At 39.4% G+C, this 20,168-nt stretch overlaps 1 protein-coding gene across 4 annotated transcripts in view; it reads left to right on the forward strand.

The window, feature by feature from the left end:
• APTX (aprataxin) overlaps positions 1 to 20,168 on the forward strand; it is a 63,556-nt gene that overhangs the window by 40,546 nt on the left and 2,842 nt on the right. The window lies entirely within an intron of this gene.

Consider the following 20,168-nt stretch of genomic DNA (forward strand, 5'->3'; position numbering starts at 1 on the left):
ATTGAGCCACCCAGCCACCCCACGATTCTTTATATGTAAAGAGATCCTTTTCCTGTGGGAGTGGGATATAAATTTTTCATCACATTTTTGACTTTTTTGTTAATACATAGGAAAGTTAGTAATTTGGGTAATTTGTTTCATAACTAGCTCCTTAGTGAATATTCTGATGAGTTCTGATTTGTTGTTATCCTGAAGTTTTTAGATAGATTCTCATGTGATAATTCTTTCTCGTTTTTGATAGTTATACTTGTTTCTTTTTATTGCCTTCTCACTCTTCCCATTTGCCAGAATATTTAAGGAACTGTTAAGTAATAGCTGTAATATTGTCTTGATCTTGATCTGTCTTGATCCTAAAACTTTAATCTGTATTTATAAGGGGCTTGATTTTTTTTTTTAAAGATTTTATGTATTTATTTGACAGGCAGAGATCACAAGTAGACAGAGAGGCAGGCAGAGAGAGAGAGAGGAGGAAGCAGGCTCTCCACTGAGCAGAGAGCCCGATGTGGGGCTCGATCCCAGGACCCTGAGATCATGACCCGAGCCGAAGGCAGAGGCTTTAACCCACTGAGCCACCCAGGCACCCCAGAAATAATGAATTTTTACTTTAAGAACAGAAGTCAGGGGCACCTGGGTGGCTCAGTCATTAGGCGTATGCCTTCAGCTCAGGTCATGATCACGGGGTCCTGGGATCGAGCCCCACATCGGGCTCCTGGCTTGGTGGGAAGCTTGTTTCTCCTTCTCCCACTCCCCCTGCTTGTGTTCCTGCTCTCGCTGTCTCTCTGTCAAATAAATAAATAAAATCTTAAAAAAAAAAAAAGAACAGAAGTCAACTTATCAGTAAAGTACTTGTTAGCTACTAGATTTTGAATGTTCAGGAAAAGTCTCCAAGACAAATGCATTTGCTTTGATTGAACTAACTGTTCTGCAGCTTCTGATACCCAAGGAGAAGATAAGAATTTTTCTAGTAGTAAAAAATTTCTTCCTTTCTTGTAGCACACAATAATCCTTTTGTTTAATTTACTGTCTCTAACACTTATGAAATATTATTTAAATAAATTATATTATTTTAATAGTGGTTTTTGTTAAGAAGATTAATGAATGGCTCAAACATTGTTGTAAATTTCTAAGACCTTTCTTAAAGGCTGATCTTAATCAACATTTATATAAAAACATAAACCTGATTTCTTCTGTGTTAGTAGATAAAAAAAGACAAAAGCGTTCTTGACAGTTTTGCCCCCTGTCAACTTAACACAATGTGCTAAGTAATGGGGCGAGATAATTACATGGTCCTGGATAACCCCAAATTGTGATGGAAACCAAACTCAAGCAATGTGCAAAGTGGACTTAATAAAGTTATTTGGCACATATTATGTCAAGAATTAGGCAAGAACTATATGCAGTGGCTGAATAACTGAACTCTACCTCTGAAACTAATGATATACTATATATTAATCAACTCAGTTTTAAAAAAATAATTTATTTATTTGACAAAGATGACAAGCAGGCAGAGAGGAAGGCAGAGAGAGAGAGGGGGAAGCAGGCTCGCCGCTGAGCAGAGAGCCAGATGCGGGGCTCGATCCCAGGACCCTGAGATCATGACCTGAGCCAAAGGCAGAGGCTTAACCCACTGAGCCTCCCAGGCTCCCCAGTCAACTCAATTTAAATATAATAAAATTAAAAAAAAAATTAGGCAAGAACTTCTTAGTTATGTGCATCTCGTACTTTTCTCAGCCATATGTTCTTCACCCCCTCTTCTCTGCCACCCCCCCCACTGAGAAACCCACTCAGGGAGGAAGCCATTCAGCCTAATCTCCCATTAACTAACTTCCTCAACTTCCTTCTTTTGCTTCACCTTCATTCGCTCTCCCCAGCTTTAAGCTTGAAGGCAGTTGAGGCTGCTCACTTTTAGCTATAAGATTTTGAATTAGGGGAAGAAAAGAGAATACAGGCTATTAGGTTTAAGAATGTTTTTCAAAGTGGACATAGGGCAAACTTAGAAATTCTCTCTCTCTCTTTTTTTTCCTCTACTGGTGTCCTGTGAAGTTCTTCCCTACCCTCTGAGAATACTTTCCTTTTTTTAGCATGATGTGTACAGCCAGAACAGCCCCACGGCTGGGAAGATTGGGAAGACTGGGAAGGGCTTGGTTCACTCAAACAGCTTTTCTCCCATCATTGAAATTCTCCTCACATATCAGTCTGGTTATTTTCTTATACATTTGCACAAGGCATCTATGGCATGAGTCACAGTAAGAAACTCATCATAAGAATGTGCCAGATTGCAAAATAGATTTCCTTTCCCCCACTAATGGCAGATTCAAGATTTTAAAATTGCAGTGATTTAGTAGGCTTAAGAGTATTTTTTTTGAAGCCCCATACTTCTTTTTTGCTAATATAAACTGCATTTTGGTCTGTAACAATTAATTAAACTTGTCATTTAATTAAGTTAGCCTCAAGTTTAAAACAGTTGCCCCTACAGAGCTGTACTCTTCAAACTGAAAGTGAATTTCATCGTAAATAAATATCACACCACAAAAAAGTATCACAAGCACAGGTAGCACATGCAACTTTACTGTTGGTATGTGTTCTGTGTGTGTATGTTGAGTGTGTGGTTTGTATGGCATGGGTATCTTGTGGTATATGTGTACATATGTGATGGGTGTGTGGTTTGTATGTTGTGTATACATGTGTTATGTATGTGTGTGTGAAGTATGTGTGTTATTTATGGTGTATTTTTTTGTATTGAATGAGTGTGTGCCATGGTGTGTGAGTGGAGTGTGTGGTATGTGTGTGGTGTTTGGATTTTGTGTGTGTTTGTGGTGTGTACTATATGTGGTGTTATATGTTTGCTTGTGGTGTGTGTTGTTTGTGTATGTGTTTGATGTTTATATGATAAATGTGTGTGTGTGTGTGTGTGTGTGTGTGTGTAGTGGTATTTTGCAGAGATTTGAGGCCCAGAGCTTAAAATTTTTAGTGTAAGCATATCTCTGCATTGAGACCAATTGGCAGAGTCCTTACAATTATTTCATCTCTTCAGAAATCATTTAGAAGGTACTCTCTTAAGCTTAAAGTGTTTGTTTTTTAGGAGGAAACTTAAAGTATAAACTAGATGAAAGTTAAAGTGATTGCTGCATTACTATAATTTTAGCTGACAATATGGTTTAATTTAGCAAACAAAACCCCTTGTATTCAGAGTTATTATCTTCAGAGCTTCAGGAGGACGCATCTCCTCTGCCTCTGACGTGTAAATCGCCCTGGTCAGTTGAAACCATCTTTGTCTTCAGAGGCCATTGCATGGGATGATGTGCTTCATTTTGACATTTCTGTCAATGGCCCTGTGCCATCCTGTGGGAGACTGCGTAGTCTAGAGACTGAGAGTGGGAGCTCTTGAGTCAGAACACTCGGATCTAAATGGTGGCTCTATCAATGAGGTGAGGGCTTACTTGATGAGTTTCCTCATCTGTGAAATGGGATAATAGTTGTATTTACCTCTCAGGGCTGTTGAGAGGCATATATGAGATGGTGCTGTAACATCATGCTTGGAACATGGTAAGTGTGCATGAAGATGTGTGTTGAGGACAGAGGTGATCTTGTATGGAAATGGCTGTGCCATATGGAGGGGAGTGGAAACTATTAGTGGGTGATTTCTTCTAGGTTATCGTGAATGTATTCCATTTGGTCTGCCTATACCTATTAGATTTATGAATGATCTCTCTGTTCTTGCATCAGTGTAGCTTGATTTCTTAGTGGGGTTAATAGTGCATCTCTTAATGAGTAATCACAAGGGGTTTTAAAGATGTTGTTGGGGGGTGCCTGGGTGGCTCAGTGGGTTAAGCCGCTGCCTTCGGCTCAGGTCATGATCTCAGGGTCCTGGGATCGAGCCCCACATCTGGCTCTCTGCTCAGCAGGCAGCCTGCTTCCCTCTCTCTCTCTGCCTGCCTCTCTGCCTACTTGTGATCTCTTTCTGTCAAGTAAATAAATAAAATCTTAAAAAAAAAAAAAAGATGTTATTGGTTCTAGGTCTGGTCCAATGTTAGGGCAAAGGTCCTTTGAGCAATAGTTCTCTCCCTTACGTGTTGAAACTGCTCCTCCCATCTGTTCCCTGTTCTGAAATAGGTAAATGTCTCAGCGATGGAGAACTGTACTCCAAGAGCATTAAAAAACTGTCCAAAGACCCTGATGTATTATATAAGTCCCTCTGACTAACATGCAGTCATTTAGCACAATTTTCAGAGGAAACTTCACATTTTGTCCTGGCTATTTCTGGGCTCCTATGAAGATGTTAATGTCTGAGCATAGTGTCCATTAGAGGGCTCTGGGTGCTGAAACAGGCTGTGGATGCGGGATGTCTACCGTTTTTATTTGATTGTGCTTGTCTGTCTTATTTAATGAGGAGGATCTCAAGGCCCTCTCGGTGCGAGGAATGCAAATTGTAGAATCGGGGCATATGGGAAGTGGTGGGGAAATACCTACAGATATCCAAAACCTTATTCTTGTCTAGTACTGTGGCCACTGCCAAAGAGTTTTATGGAGATGTGGAGGGCTCAGCCAGCTGGAAAGATGCTAGTGGGGACAACTGCTCTATCTACCATGCCAACATCTACTCCTGCTGCTAGCCTTCGTGGTTAGTGCGGGTCTTTAACGTTTCTGCTGGACTTTGGGCTGAATGTCAAAAATTAACAGTGAGGGGGCAGTCCTGCCAGGTTTCTGTCAGAACTTAGCTCTCCCTTTCTTTTGCCCTGTCTTGTCTCTCTAACCTTAGTCTGGGGCCCACAAGTAGATGAAAGGGATATCTTTAGTGTCTCCACCTGCAGTCTTTAATCAGTGTTAGTGACAGTCATCTACTGCACCCATCCCTTTAATCCCAATTTATCCCAACTCCCTTTATCCCCATCCACCCTGCCAAGGATTCTTCATTATTTCTCCAGCAAGATTTAGATCAATACCTTCACCTTTCTTCAAGGCAGTCCTGAGACATCCTCAAATTATTTTCTCCCCCTTAATTTACTCTCTGTCCACCAGTTTTTTCCAGGGGAATTTTCTTGGAGAACTTTTCAACCTTTCTAGATTTTCTCCTACTAAACTTTGTGTCAGGCTTAGCTGTGCCTGTGGACCCTCCCTATCCAGCTCACCAAGACAAGTTCTCTTTTTTGTGCAGATAATTCCTGCTCTCTCACTTCTAACAAATCTTTGTCCACTTTGAAAGGGAGATAACAATTTCCTCTGCATCTTAGCTTACTCACTTGTAACCAAAATGTGATTTTGGTCTTGATCAATCAATAAAGAAATCAGTATATATTAAGAATGTTATCAAGCAAATATAATAAACTCTGCCTTTTGATTGTGCTTGAGGACATAGGAAAGGCTATTATATATAGGCTTGCTTTAAAGAAGCTTGGTCATGTTAGAGAAACAATTTTTTTTGAGAAACAGTATTAATATCCGTGTATCAATAAATGAGTATGTATGCATTAATTTTTCTAGTCTGCCTACACCAAGAAATTAAACTGATTTATAATAAAAGATAGCTAGCTCTATGGTATGTTACAATAATGATAAGTGATCAAAAGCATGTAATAAGTAATTGAAAATGAACCCAATTTAAGTTGTTGAGCTTGAGTACAAAATTTAGAACTGGGCTTCCTGGAAATTAAGGAAAAAGAGAAACACAATGAGTTATATAATTTCTCATATATATGTCTAATCATGTATATGATGAGATATAACTGATATGTATCATTTATTTGGAGGGGGGGCAGTCCTGCCAGGTTTCTATCAGAACTTAGCTCTCTCTTTCTTTTCCCTTATCTTGTCTCTTTAGAGACATATCAAAATGATAGGTATCATTTTGCAAACACTGATTTTTTTTAAGTGTGACATACTAAGAAGAATCTGTCCATTCATTTACTCATTGTACATATGCTGTATTCCAGACCCTGTGGATATGAAGTGTACAAGAAAAACAAATTCTATCTTCATGAGGTTTTTAGTTAAGAGAGGGTCAACAAACAAGTCAGTAAATAAAGTAACATTGGGTAGTGATAAGTGCTCTGAAGGCAAATATATTTGCTAATGGGATAGAAAATGCTGGGGAGACAGGGGGAGGTCTGTTTGGGGAGGTAACATAAGAGCAGTTACCCCAAATGATAAGAGTAAACCATGCAAAGTGCATTTCATGAGAGGAAAAAGCAAGTTCCTAGGCCTAGAGGTAGGAAAAAACTCGATATATTGGAGAAACAACCAGTAATACTGGAGGAAACTTGTACACAGCTGGGGAGGGATACAGCAGTGGTGTGAGTGGCAGGGGACTGGTAGGAGATGAAGCTAGAGAAGGTAGCCATGTTTGCCTTTGTAGGGATTTGGATTTTTTTCCCCAATTGTGATTGGGGAACTTTTGGAAACTGAACTTTCAAAATTTTGTTACCTTTTTAAATGTCTAATTCTGATTTCCCCTGGCAACTTCCATATGGAGAAAAGCCTGCAGGAGGCAAGAGTAGAAGCAGGGAGAATATTTGGGTCTCCTGTTGGAGTTCCTCTTGGTACCACTGCAAAAGTCTGAGTGAGAGAAGAGGGTGGCTTGGTTCAGGATAAAGCTGGTAGAGGTGCTATTAAATGTTCTGATTGAAGGAGAATCACCATGACTTGCTGATTAGTTGCAATGATGGAAATAAGAAAAAGAGAGAAATTTAGATTATTCTAGGTTTTCAGCTTAAGCATATGGATGAATGATGATCCATCTTTTGAGACAGCGAAGACTGAGCATAAGCTGTTTTGGAGACCAAAATCAGGAGTTCTGTTGTGGACATGTTCAGTTTGAGTTACTTATGAGATAGCTCAGTTGAGATGTAAAGTGGACAGCTGGATCCCTGAGTATGGAACTCAGGGATGTGATAAGCATTTGGGCATCAGCAGCACTCTCAAGTTATGTCTATCACCATTTCAGTGGAGGACTTAAATTAATGGACAAGGTTTTCTTTTTTTTAAAAGGTTTTATTTATTTATTTGACAGACAGAGATCACAAGTAGGCAGAGAGGCAGGCAGAGAGAGAGGGGGGGCGGGGAGGCAAACTCCCTGCCGAGCAGAAGCCTGGTGCAGTGCTCAATCCCAGGACCCTGAGATCATGACCTGAGCCGAAGGCAGAGGCTTTAACCTACTGAGCCACCCAGGCACCCCAATGGACAAGGTTTTCAATGGAGAGTAATATAGAAACGATCTTCAAAAGGCCACCTGGTGAATGTTTTGGCCATGGTTCTCCAGAGAAACAGAACTAATAGGATGTGTATATAAATAAACAAACAAAAAAAAATAAGATTTATTATATAGAATTGGGTCATGTGGTCCCAAAATCTACAGTTGGTAAACTGGAGACCCAGGAGAGCTAATATATATGTAGTTCCAGTCTGGGTCCAAAAGCCTGAGAACCAGGGAAGCTGATGGTGTAAATTCCAGTCTGAAATCAGGCAGGCTTGAGACCCAAGAGGAGCCAATGTTTTGGTCTGAGTCCAAAGGCCGGAAAAGACCAATGTCCCAGCTCAAAGAGGCAACAGTTCCCTCTTATTCAGCCTTCTTGTTCTACTTAGTTCTTTAGTTGATTGAATGTGACCTAACCAGATGGAGGAGCGCCATCTGCTTTACTCAGTCGTCGTCATTTTCTTCTTCTTCTTTTTTCTTTAAGATTTTATTTATTTATTTGAGAGATAGAGAGAGATTGAGAGAGAGTGAGTAAGAATGCAAGAGCAGGGGAAGGGAGCCCACTGAGCAAGGAGCCTGATTTGGGACTGAATACTAGGGCCCTGGTGTCATGACCTGAGCTGAAGGCAGATGCTTGAAGGGCTGAGGCACCCAGGTGCCTCTTTACTCAGTCTTCTACTTCAAATGTTAATCTCTTCGAGAAATACTCTCAAAGATACACCCAAAATAGTGTTTGTCCAAAGGTTTGGGCACCCCAGGCCCCAGTTAAATTGACACATAAAATTAGTCATTACAGTGACAACAGAGCATTACATCAAATTATGGTTCTGTGAGGAATGTGTGCAGCTAAAACAAGGAGTTCTTTCACAGTCTAAACTGTTATAATGTTAGAACCTGTAAATTCCAGAGGCAGGCGTGGCTTGAGTGACAATGGTTGTTTTTCCCGATTGTGAGAGAATTTTAGTTTCTTCCTATAAATCTTTAGATTTTAAGCAGAGCTGAATCCAGTGAGCCTGCCAAAATGAACACTATAAATAAATTAGTTGACCTAGTGAATCAAGTAATTCACCAATGCGTTAGACATTTATGAAGTTTTTTAAAATTTGCCAGATAATAGCATTAGATCACAGTCTATTTGGGAGACCACCACATGAACAGGTTAACTGTATTTCAGGGCTAGTGCCTGGCCATGATGCAAGTATGAGGAAAGAGCAAAGCAGGAAGAGAGAGTTCTGATGGAGAAAGGGGTGGTGGTCAGGGAAGGATTCACTGAAGAAGATAGACCAAGATTATTTTCCTAGGTGAAGAAGGAGGCAGAGGAACTGTGCATAGAGAAAGGCATGGAGGTATGGGAGGGCCTGAAGTATCTAGACAGGAGTGAGAAGTTCAGTGTTACTGATGTGTAAGGTGCACAGTATTGAGTGGAAGGAACTGAGACCAGCCGGGCCCAGAGAGCGAAGGACCTTGTATTTCTGCCTAAGGAGTTCAGATTCTTTCCTGCAAGCTAGCACGTCTCCACCTTGTTTGGGCACAAGAATCATCTGGGGAACTTATTAAAGGTGGGGATTCCTAGACCTTCTCTCTAAGGAGATGGATACAGTAGGTCTGGGGGTCAAGAAGTGACAGCTTAATGAGTTCCCTAGCTAATTCCAGTGCAGTTGGTTCACAGACCCCACCACCACTATGTGCTATGAAGGCTTCTCAGAAGAGGGAGTGATGACCTGATTTATTTTTAGGAAGGATAATTCTGCCAACTATGTGGAAAATGGGCTGACTTCACTAGCGGGGAAAATGTTTAAGCAGTTGCAGCAGCAGGCATTGCGGTGAGAGATTATAATGAATGGGGCTAATGTGTTAGTGTGTATAAAGAAATAGGCTCAATCTAAGAGACCTGAAATAAGATACACAGTTGACCCAAGCAGAAGAAGGGCTGAGAAGAATGAAGGTTGGCTCTCAAGTGTATAGTTTGGAAGAATGAGTGGTTAATGGTACTTGGTAACTATTTGCTGAATGAGTGGGCGAATAAATATAGGACAAAAAGTAGGTGAGGGGCACCTGGGTGGCTCAGTGGGTTAAAGCCTCTGTCTTCAGCTCAGGTCATGATCTCAGGGTCCTGGGATCGAGCCCCGCATCAGGCTCTCTGCTTGTCAGGGAGCCTGCTTCCTCCTCCTCTCTCTCTGCCTGCCTCTCTGCCTACTTGTGATCTTTGTCTGTCAAATAAATAAATAAAATCTTTAAAAAAAAAAAGTAGGTGAGATGGAGTAAGAAAGGAAAATTCCATTTTAGAGGTTATATTTGAAGTAAATACAAGAAATATTGATCTAGTATTGGTGAGGAAAGCTCATGCAGGTTTGGAGATATGGATTTGGAAGTTAACGTAGAGACAGTTATACAATATAGCAATAGTAGAATCTGAGACTACTTATCAAGAAGATACAAACCTTAAAGAGAAGAAAGCCAAGCCTGCAAACCTTGTGGTGTGTTTATTTCATTTTTAATGTAATTTGATTGAGTTAATTTAATTTTTTTTTTTAGATTTTATTTATTTATTTGACAGAGAGAGATCACAAGTAGACAGAGAGGCAGGCAGGGAGAGAGAGAAGGAAGCAGTCTTCCTGCTGCGCAGAGAGCCTGATGCGGGACTCGATCCCAGGACCCTGAGATCATGACCTGAGCCGAAGGCAGCGCTTAACCCACTGAGCCACCCAGGCGCCCATAATTTAATTTAATTTAACTTACAGAGGGAGAGAGAGGGAGAGAGAGACAAGAGAACACAAGCCAGGGGGAGGGGCAGAGAGAGAAGCAGACTCCTCACTCAGCAGGGAGCTGGACCTGTGGTGGAGGGGTTCATCCAGGAACTCTGAGATCATGACCTGAGCAGAAGGTGACACTTAACTAACTGAGCCATACAGGTTCCCCCTTTTGGTGTGTTTAAAGGACGGAGGAAAACTAGTTGGCAGAGAAAGTAGCTGAAAAGAAGTTACAGGATTCACAGGAGGTATGTTTTGAAAAGTTCTGAAAATAAAGGAAAAGTTGTAGGAATTATGTGTGCATGTATGTAAGTGTGAATGTGTGTGTGTGCAAATGTGAATGTGTGTGTGTGCAAATGTGAGTGAGAGAGTATGTGTGTATGTATGTGTGTGTGTGTGTTGGAGGGACATATTGGGACTGTGTTGTCAGTCTGAATGCTGAAATATGTTCTACTAAAACTCTTCTCTAAGATATAGTTGACCCTTGAACAATGCAGGGGCTGTGGCACTAAAAACCTGTGGAGTCGAAAATCTGCCTATAAATTTTGACTCCCCCCAAAACTTAACTACTAATTGCCTACTGCTGATTAGAAGCCTTATTGATAACATAGTCTACTAATACACATTTTGTAGTTATATGTATTATATTCTGAAATCTTACAATAAAGTAAGCTAGAGAAAAGAAATTGTCATTAAGGGAGTCCTAAGGAAGGGAAAATATATTTATAGTCTGTATGGTATTTATCGAAAAAAAAAGTCCCTGTATAAGTGGACCAATGCAGTTTAAACCTGTGTTGTGCAAGGATTAACTGTAGTTTGCCAGATTTAGCTCTCTCTTACAAGGTCATTCTTGAATTATGATGGAAAGGCCAGGCAGATCAACAGCATAAAGGAAAATAGTAGTCTTTCTGTTTGTAGTACTGGGGACAGTACTTATTTCAAGTAAAAGCTATTTTAACTTATTTAGACATGAGGTGGGCTAAGACGTATTAACCCCCATCCCTACATAATTTCTTTCTTTCTTTTTTTTTTTTTAAGATTTTATTTATTTATTTCATAGACAGAGATCACAAGTAGGCAGAGAGAGAGGAGAAAGCAGGCTCCCCGCGGAGCAGAGAGCCCGATGTGGGGCTCGATCTCAGGACCCTGGAATCATGACCTGAGCTGAAGGCAGAGGCTTTAATCCACTGAGCCACCCAGACGCTCCTCGTCATTTATTTCTTTATAGCATTTAGGTTATAATTAGCCTTGTTATAGAATTACCTCTCTCCTATCTGTTAAGTTTCTACAGATTTTGAAGATATATTAGTATACCCTCAGTGGATATGACAGTGCCCATCTTAACTTTAAAAAAAAAGATCATTAAAAAAAAACTTTTAGTAAGTTTGGCAAAGACAGTAACTCAATTTTAATTTTGATTTCTACCCCAGCCAAATTGAGATTTGGACATTTGTCATTTGTATTAATTATTGGACATCTGTATTAATATTTTTTTTCCTGTAAATTCTGTTAAGGATTGTGTCCATTTGTATTTTAGGTCTTAAAGATCTTTTGGATTGATTATTGTATGTTCCTTATATATTAAGAGCATTAATAGCCCTTTGTTATATTTGTCATAAACGTTTTTCCAGTCATCAGTGCAGCAATGGAAGAGAAGTGTTAACAGTCTTTAAAACAAGCTTTCCATCAAATTTGGAGGCTTCTCAGCCAGGCTTCTTGGCCCCTGGCCTTTACTGTTTTGTCTACATTTTTGGCAAGTTCTTCAACTGGGCCTAAGGAAGGTCTCCTTACCGAATCAGTGTCCCTTGAAAACAAGGGTTCCCTTTTCAAATAAACTGAAGATGAGCTCCTGGATTTTATCATGATTTAATTTCTGTCTTCTTCCCCTGAAGTCAGGCAGACGCACCTGGAACTATTGTGGCACCTGGGATGTTGGGTTTCCTTGAAGCTGAATGCCATGAGAGATGTTCTGAAGGCCTGACTAAAAGGAAGACATGCATGTATTCCTGTTTATTGGATAAACAGGAACCCAGTCTTTTTTCTTTTTAAAGACTTTATTTATTTGCCGGAGAGAGAGAGAGAGCAAAGAAGCAGGGGGAGGGGCAAAGGGAGAAGCAGGCTCCACAGTGAGCAAAGAGCATGATGTGGGAGTTGATCTCAGAACCCTGGGATCATGACTTGAGCCAAAGGCAGACACTTTGCTGGCTGAGCCACTCAGGCATCCCAGAATCTAGCCTTTTAAGTATAGACTTTCTTTTATGACTTCTTTTAAAGTGTTAAATCCAGCATCGGTTTAAAAAAAAAAAAAAAGAATCTGTGTTCCACTGGGGGAGGGAGAGGTGAGAGTTACTATTGTGTCATTTTTCAAGTCTCATTTTCTAATAGTTTATATTTGGCATTTTATTTTTATTCTATATTAACCCTGTTTACTGGTAAATTCGATACATTTGCTTATTTATAGATTATGTTTTCTGAGGCAGTTTCTCTTAGTACTGGTGTTTGTTTTTCCTTAAATAGAAGAATTCATCAATGAAACTAACTGTATCTGGAGATTCTTCTGTGGAAAGATTTTTAAATGATAGATAGAGTGTCTTTAATAGCTACAGCTTTATTTGGATTTTATTTTATTTGGTTTCTTCCTGTATCATTTGTGGTAAGTCTTATTTTTCTAGGGCTTTGTCCATTTCTTTTTTTTTTTTTTAAGATTTTATTTATTTGAGAGAGTGAGCAAGAGAGAAAGAGCATGAGTTGGGGTTGGGGGAGGAGCAGAGGGAGAAGCAGACCCCCTGCTGAGCAGGGAGCCTGGCACTGTTCTGCTAGATCCCAGGACCCTGGGATCATGACCTGAGCCGAAAGCACTTGCTTAATCGACTGAACCACCAAGGTGCCCCTATCCATTTCATCTAAACTTTCCAATTTATTGGTATAAAGTTGTTCTCATATTCCTTTAGAATCTCTTTGATGTCTGCAGGCCTTATAGTGAGTCGGTCTTCATTTTAATTTTTGTTATTGGTAATCTGTGCCTTTTCTCACTTTTCTTGATTACTCTTGGCTAAATAAAGGATCATCAATTTTATAACTCTTGAAGGGAACTCTCTCAATGTCAGTCTGTCTTTCCTAGGCCTCCCCTCTGCAGGGTCTCAGCTATTTAAGGCCAGGCTGCTTCTGTAGGCCCCAACTCCTGTGTTTTCTCTCCATCTCCATGAGATTATATGCTTCTCGGCCTCTAGCATGTGTTCTCTGCCTGGCTTTTCAGCATTACTCCCACCCTCAACCCACCACAACCCCTGCCATGCTAAGAATCATCATTTCCTTGAGGGGAAAAGAAATAAAGAATACTGGACTCACATCAGTAGGTGTCCCTTTTCTTCGGAATCTTGGCCCTTCAGATCCCGGATATTTTGACAGGTCTGTCTCTGATATATTTAAACAAATGTCTTAAACTTCGTATCTATAACTTCTTACTCTATAGCTATCACCCTCCAATTCCATACCCCACCCTCCCAATCTGTAGGCAGTCATTACTTTCTGTGTCTATAGATTTGTTTTTTCTAGACATTTCGTATCTGTGGAATCATATAATATGTAGTCTTCTGTGACTGGCTTCTTTCACTTAGTATAATATTTCAAGGTATACAAATGCTGTAGCATGTATCGGCAAATAGTCATAATCCTTTCTAAGTTTGAATCAGCTTTCAATATTTTATTCTTTGTGTTCCCAATGTTGTGAAATATCTTTGAGAGTTCCTTTAACTTGTTTTTTTGTTTGCTTGTTTTTTTTGTGGGTTTTTTTTTAGCCAGTATATCCTCATATCTTCTGGTATGTCCTCATGTTTTTGTCATAGCCACTTTCATATTGGAGAGCATCATAACTACCTGCCTTAACTAATCCTTGCAATCTGGATTCAAATTTCACAGCAGCATCCTTGTTTGTGCTAGCCACTTAGACAGTTTAACATTAATCAGTTTATGCCAATGTCTGAAACCATGGAACCAGTCTTTACTGGCAGTAAAAGGTTCTTTTTCAGTCTCCCTGTAATTACATTTTTCTTTCAATATGGCAGCTAATATTAACACTTTGGCTTGAATGCTAATTGAACTGATTTGGATTATCTTTTATTGCTGCCTTTAGTCCAAAGGAGATGTGCTCCATTTCCACCATCTGTTTCCACAACAATTTGAACTAAAATCTATTAGCACAGCTTTACCTTTTTTTTTTTTTTAAATTTTTACTTTTTAAATTTTTATTAATTTTTTTTTAGTGGAGGGGCAGGGGCAGAGGGAAAAGGAAAGAGAGAATCTTAAGCAGGCTCTATGCCTAGCATGGAGGCTGATGTGGGGCTTGATCTTAACAACCCTGAAATCATGACCTGAGCTGAAATCAAGAGTTGGCTACTTAACCGACTGAGCCACCCAGGTGCCCCTACCTTGTTTTTTATATTCATCGCATTTTATCAACATAGTTTATAGCATAGTTTCATGAAAGCCTAGATCTCATCCTGTCTTTGCTTTTCTGTTGCCATTTTTCAAATTTAATTGCATTCAGTTTCACTTCCGGCATTATCACTTTTTGTCTCTTTGTTGCACTTTAATCCTTGTTGTAAAATATTACATGTATTTATCATGGGGGACAAGGAGGCAACACAACTGTACTCTTTTCTGTCTGTGCAAGAGATGAATAACAAATGTGCAGTGCTCAATCACTGACAGACTTTGGAAGAAGTGATGTCATTGGCTAGTGATCATGCTGTCCATCTGCTATATAGTGATTTGTGGTTGAAGGTTATCAGCAAAGTTTGTACTTTATGTGATGACTCATAATTAATATATGGTGGTAGCTGAAATTTGAATGGTGGTAACCATTTTGTTGAATGACTGGAGTTAATTTAACTAAAGCATGATAGCTGAAATTTGTATGTGTTGAAACAGTGCAAAGTGAGGGATTCTAATCTATTTCAATTAATCGTATATCTTTCAGCTTCATCTGCTTAGTAAAGTTGGGTCTTACACTAACTCTGAATATTTTATTTGAGGCAGACTTAAGGCTACCATTCTAGCCTTTGAGTTTATGGTAGCTGCTCTGATCCCTGTGATTATCTTCTCAAAACGTGGTCTCCTCCTTGTCTCCTACCTCCACTAATGAGGCCTTGAGCAGCTTTGCCTCTGATACATATTATTTCCTTTTGTGGACAAAACAGCAAAAGCTTCTCTATGTCTGATGTCTCCTGTTCTCTCTTTCTTTATGATTTTGTGATTTAGAACTGCCCTCTAAAAACACATGGCAGCCCTTACTTGGCTTTATAGCTCTTACCTTCCAGCCAGGATGAAAGTTTTGCCTTCACACCCACAGTGTCAGCCAGCTATACCCTGCCTCTCTAATGAGTAACTCATAAACACTGAAAGCACTATTTTCCCTGAAGAATGCCTCGTAGTGGCCATTACATCCTCTCTTTCAAATCTCAGGCCAACCTTTTATTCTCCCCTTAAAGAATCTAAGTTTCAAAAACTCTTCTTTGGTATTTAACATGGACTTAAAAGGCTCTCAAAGGAAAAAAAAAAAAAGGTTCCTGAAGAGGTTCTGTCTCTTTCTTTGGAACCTTTGAGGCATTTTCAATGTGACAATACATTTTTTTTTTAAAAATTTTTTTTTTCCCTTTTTATTAATTTTTTTCAGCGTAACGTGACAATACATTTTAAATGGATCCAGAGAGATTCCTTGTGGTTCTTTTGTGTCTCTGACTACTTAGAACATGACTAGGCATAGAGGAAGTATTTAACAAACATTTGTCACTTTGTTAATTAAAATGACAAGCTACAGGCATACTGATTTGCACATAAATTGATTTCTTTCTTTCTCTCTCTTTCTTCCTTTCCTTTTTTTAAAAAAGAATATTTTATTTACTTATTTAACAGAGAGACCCAGCGAGAGAGGAAACATAAGCAGGGGGAGTGGAAGAGGGAGAAGCAGGCTTCTTGCCAAGCAGGGAGCCCGATGAGGGGCTCAATCCCAGGACCCTGGGATCATGTCCTGAGCGGAAGGCAGCCACTTAGCCGACTGAGCCACCCTGGCACTCCACACATAAAGTTATTTCTGAAAATTATTTTTTTTTGAGGATGGGGAGGGAGACATGATGTTGGATTGGCAGACAGAGAAGAAAACTTTGACATTATTAAGGTTGATCCTCTTAGTGACAAATTCAGACATCTTGATGATGCTGTTGACAGTGAGTGGTTTGCAGGCAAAAATATCTTTTGTTTAAGGCCATATTTTATATATTTGCTTCCAATGTGATAACTATCTATTAGTGAAAAGCTTTTGCAGTCAAAGGATTAGCATTTAAAAGGGTTAGGCTATGAGAGTTGGGAGAAGGTGTTATAACTTTTCCTCTCAAGGGGAAAAGCATAAAAGCTCATGGGAATTTCTTCTGGAGACATGCTTGTGGCCAAGCTGTCAAGTCCTCCGACTTGTTGAAAATTTGGGCTATTTTCCTTATCATTTTGTCTCATCTATGATAACTATGAATCCAGTGTGTATGTAGTGAGGGTAGCCTTTTTACTTATGCTATTATTTCTGAGCAGCCTAAAGGCTGTTTGAAGGTAGGGACCAAATCCATCCGGTAGTCTCATCTTTGTTTCCTCCAGCCCTTAGCAGAGAAGGGGCCTGTGTACACAATAGGTATCTAGAAGTGTTTATGGAATGATTAAATCACGCCTTCTTTATCAGTTTGTAAGATCCACGCTGGGAGAATCAAAGATCAGTAACAAGATCAGTTCAGGGCCCAGCAAGAAGGATCTGAGAGCTCATGGCACCATGTCATGAGGTCAGATTCAGAAACAGAAAAGCGTGACTCTAGGAACTCCTTTGTGACATGGTTCATTAGATGATTCAGATAGCGTAAGGTAAAATGCGTAATACTGGTGCTAATTCCACCCCAAACAGCACAGCTCTGTGCTTACTTAATTTGGTTTTTGTTCATTTATGCTAGTTTATGTTCTAGATGAAATGTTACAGGCTGAACAATAAACCCTAAAATTCATGTTGGAATCCTAACCCCCTAGAACTTGAGATTGTGAGTATATTTGGATATAGGGTCTTTTAATGATGTACTTAAGGAAAAATGAAGTCATATGGGTGGGCTCTAATCCAAATATGACTGGTGTTCTTGTAAGAAGAGATTGGGACATGCATGGAGGAAGAGCATGTGAAAACACCAGAAAAAGATGGCCATCTGCAAGCCAAGGAGAGAGGCTTCAGAATAAAACTAACCTAGCTGACATGTTGATCTTGAACTTTTAGCTTCTAGAACTGTGAAGAAATAGATTTCTGTTGTTTAAGTCACCCAGTCTGTGATATTTGTTATGACAGCCCTAGAAAATGAATGCAAGAGCTATTTATATTTCTATGAATAGTGTCAGGTCTCAAGACTATTTGTAAAATATATGCCTTTGGAGGGGCAGGCAGAAATACAACAGATGGACAGAACTTTTTTTTTTTTTCTCTTTAGTGGCAGGTATGACATTTAAAGGTCATGAATTGAATCAGGCATGGTCAGACAGGATCATAGACTTATTATTTTTTATCTTACATATAAAGATCTCTCAACTCCCTCAAAAGTAAGTCTTCGGTGGGAGATAAGGTGCAGGGAGAAGGGACCTCTAGGACACTTTAATACCATGGAGGGTTTAGTAGAGATTATGTTGAGAAATGACTTTGGAGAAAGATTTGGAAATGATCAGTCTCCACTATTGTCTAGTCTAAAAGCAGTGACTTTAAATAACAGTCTATAACTATACCTCAGTCTTACTAAATTTCAGGGAAAAATAAGTTTATAATACTAGAGCACTCAATATGTATCTGTTTTTGCCCCCACCCAGTACTGTAAGACTTCTTAGCCCGCTGTTGGTCTCCTTACCCTGCCTCTTTGTTTCAAGTGATTCTCAGGGAGAGATTCTTCCATAAACACAGGCCTCTCATGGTCTCTATCACTGTCTATCTGTCTATTTTTGCTAACAGTTTAAAGACCTGTTTAATATGTTTCATAAGTTTTAAGGTAATTTGGATGTTTAAGTTTATTTACATATATTTCATAGTAAAACTAATATAATCACAATAAAAGAAAATTTGGAAAAGAGATAAGAGAGAAAAAAATCACCCATATTCTAAGGCAGTTGCTAACATTTGATTGCTTTCCTTTCAACCTTTTCACACATTGCAAAAGATATTTTCTCCAAAAGTTGTAATTCTAATGTATACACAAGCTTCTATACTCCTTAAAAAACCCCCAACAACTTAATATTGTATCATGAGCCTTGTCAATGGTACAACAGAATTAACATAATTTTGGTGATATATAATATAGCATTGAGCTGACATAATAGTTTACTTATCAGTTTCTCAATTCTTGGACATTTAGGTTGTTTCAAATTCTTTAAAAATAAACAACATGGATGTCTTTGACAATGGATGTGTTTGAACAAACTTTTTTTTTCTTCCCGTTTTGTGTGTCTCTCTTGGAATACATTCCCGTTGTCTGAATTACTATGTGAAAGGGCAGGCTTATTTTTGTGCAGCAGTTTTGAGAATGTCCTACTGTTGTTGTTAAGATCTGCCATAGAGAATTTGTATAGAGGCCATGCCTCTCATTTTAACTTATGTCAAGATCTCCAATGGCTTGGGAGTACGCCCATGCCTTTTGGGGAATCATCTATCTAGTTCGTAGTTAGTGTATCTTGCTTGATAAGTTTGCAGGGTGAAATTCAAGATAAAGATGGGATCAGAGTGCACATCTAAGACTCACATGAAGAACTGATGGAAGTCTGCATTATATGCTCAGTGACACTTCATGTATGAGTGAGGGAGAGTGAGAGCTCAGGAAAGCAGACACAGAGAAGCAGCTCTGTTGTACTAATGACGGAGGAGACCGTGAGTGTGCAGACTCAAGGACTGTGCCATTGGGCTGTGGGTCTTGCTTGGGGAACAAGATACCCAGTTTTTCTAGAGTTAGGGGGAATGTTTCTTCCTGCCCATCATATTTCCTTTGTTCTGGACAATCTTCTGATTGTTGTTTGACTTCTCCATTTTCTTAATACCAGGATGGTGGCAGTGCATCATGCAACTCACTGTGGTTGCCTCTTTCTTCCAGCAATGAGGAGGCTATACTCTAGGAAGAATATATTGTTCTACTTTGTGGGCTGATGTCATTCCCAATGCCATCTTGCTTTCCTACTTTTATTTGCTCTTTGCTTTATCTTTTTATTTTGGATTCATTTTCTCTTGTAACCTGTTTACATATTTCTAAGTGGCCTTAAATTTTTTTTAGAATAAGTTGTGGTTTTTTTTTTTTTTTAAGATTTTATTTATTTGACAGAGATCACAAGTAGGCAGACAGGCAGGCAGAGATAGAGAGGAAGGGAAATAAATTGTGTTTTAAATGAAGATTGAGGGACTGGCTTTTGGGATTTAGGAATTGGTCCAGTATCTGGATCTGACTGATCCATAACCAGACCGTGGATCCCGATGACACAAACTCAATGCTATCTTTTAAGTCCTGTCATTAAAAAATCCAGCCCCTTTGAAACCCTCTTCTCCTCCACTTTGTACCTTTTCACAATGCCAAGCAGAGTTAGGTAATATTTATTCAGGGGTTAAAAGCCCAGTTACATATGTTTAGTTATCCCTTTTGTCTTTTCTGCCTCTTTATACATTTTACTTCTGTACTTGAAACATATAGAAACTTTAGTTTTGATCTAAGGAGAAGTAAGGATTTAGCTATTAGCCTGGATTATTCAGCTAATTAAATGTTATAATTTAATAATTTAGAATTTTGGACCTGAGCCCTTTGAATACTTAGTTATTCTTTTTTTCTTTTCTTTTTTTTTCCTAAAGATTTTTTTACTTCTTTATTTGTCAGAGAGAGAGAGAGAGAGCGCATACAAGCAGGGACAGTGGCAGGCAGAGAGAGAAACAGGTTCCCCCCTGAGCAGGGAGCCCAATGCGGGGCTGTGGAGCTTGATCCCAGAACCCTGGGATCATGAGCTGAGCCAAAGGCAGCTGCTTAACTGACTGAGCCACCCAGGTGCCCCGAATACTTACTTAGTAACTCTTAAATCATTGAGTTTTGCAGCATTTTTTTAAAAAATGAACTTACCTCATCTTCTCTGAGTAAGCTCTTGAAGTTAGGGATCTCTTCATCTTTGAAGCCCTCTCGGAACTGAGACTGAGTCTTTGT

Source organism: Meles meles, chromosome 11 (genome assembly GCF_922984935.1).
Source record: "Meles meles chromosome 11, mMelMel3.1 paternal haplotype, whole genome shotgun sequence".
Lineage (NCBI taxonomy): Eukaryota > Metazoa > Chordata > Mammalia > Carnivora > Mustelidae > Meles > Meles meles.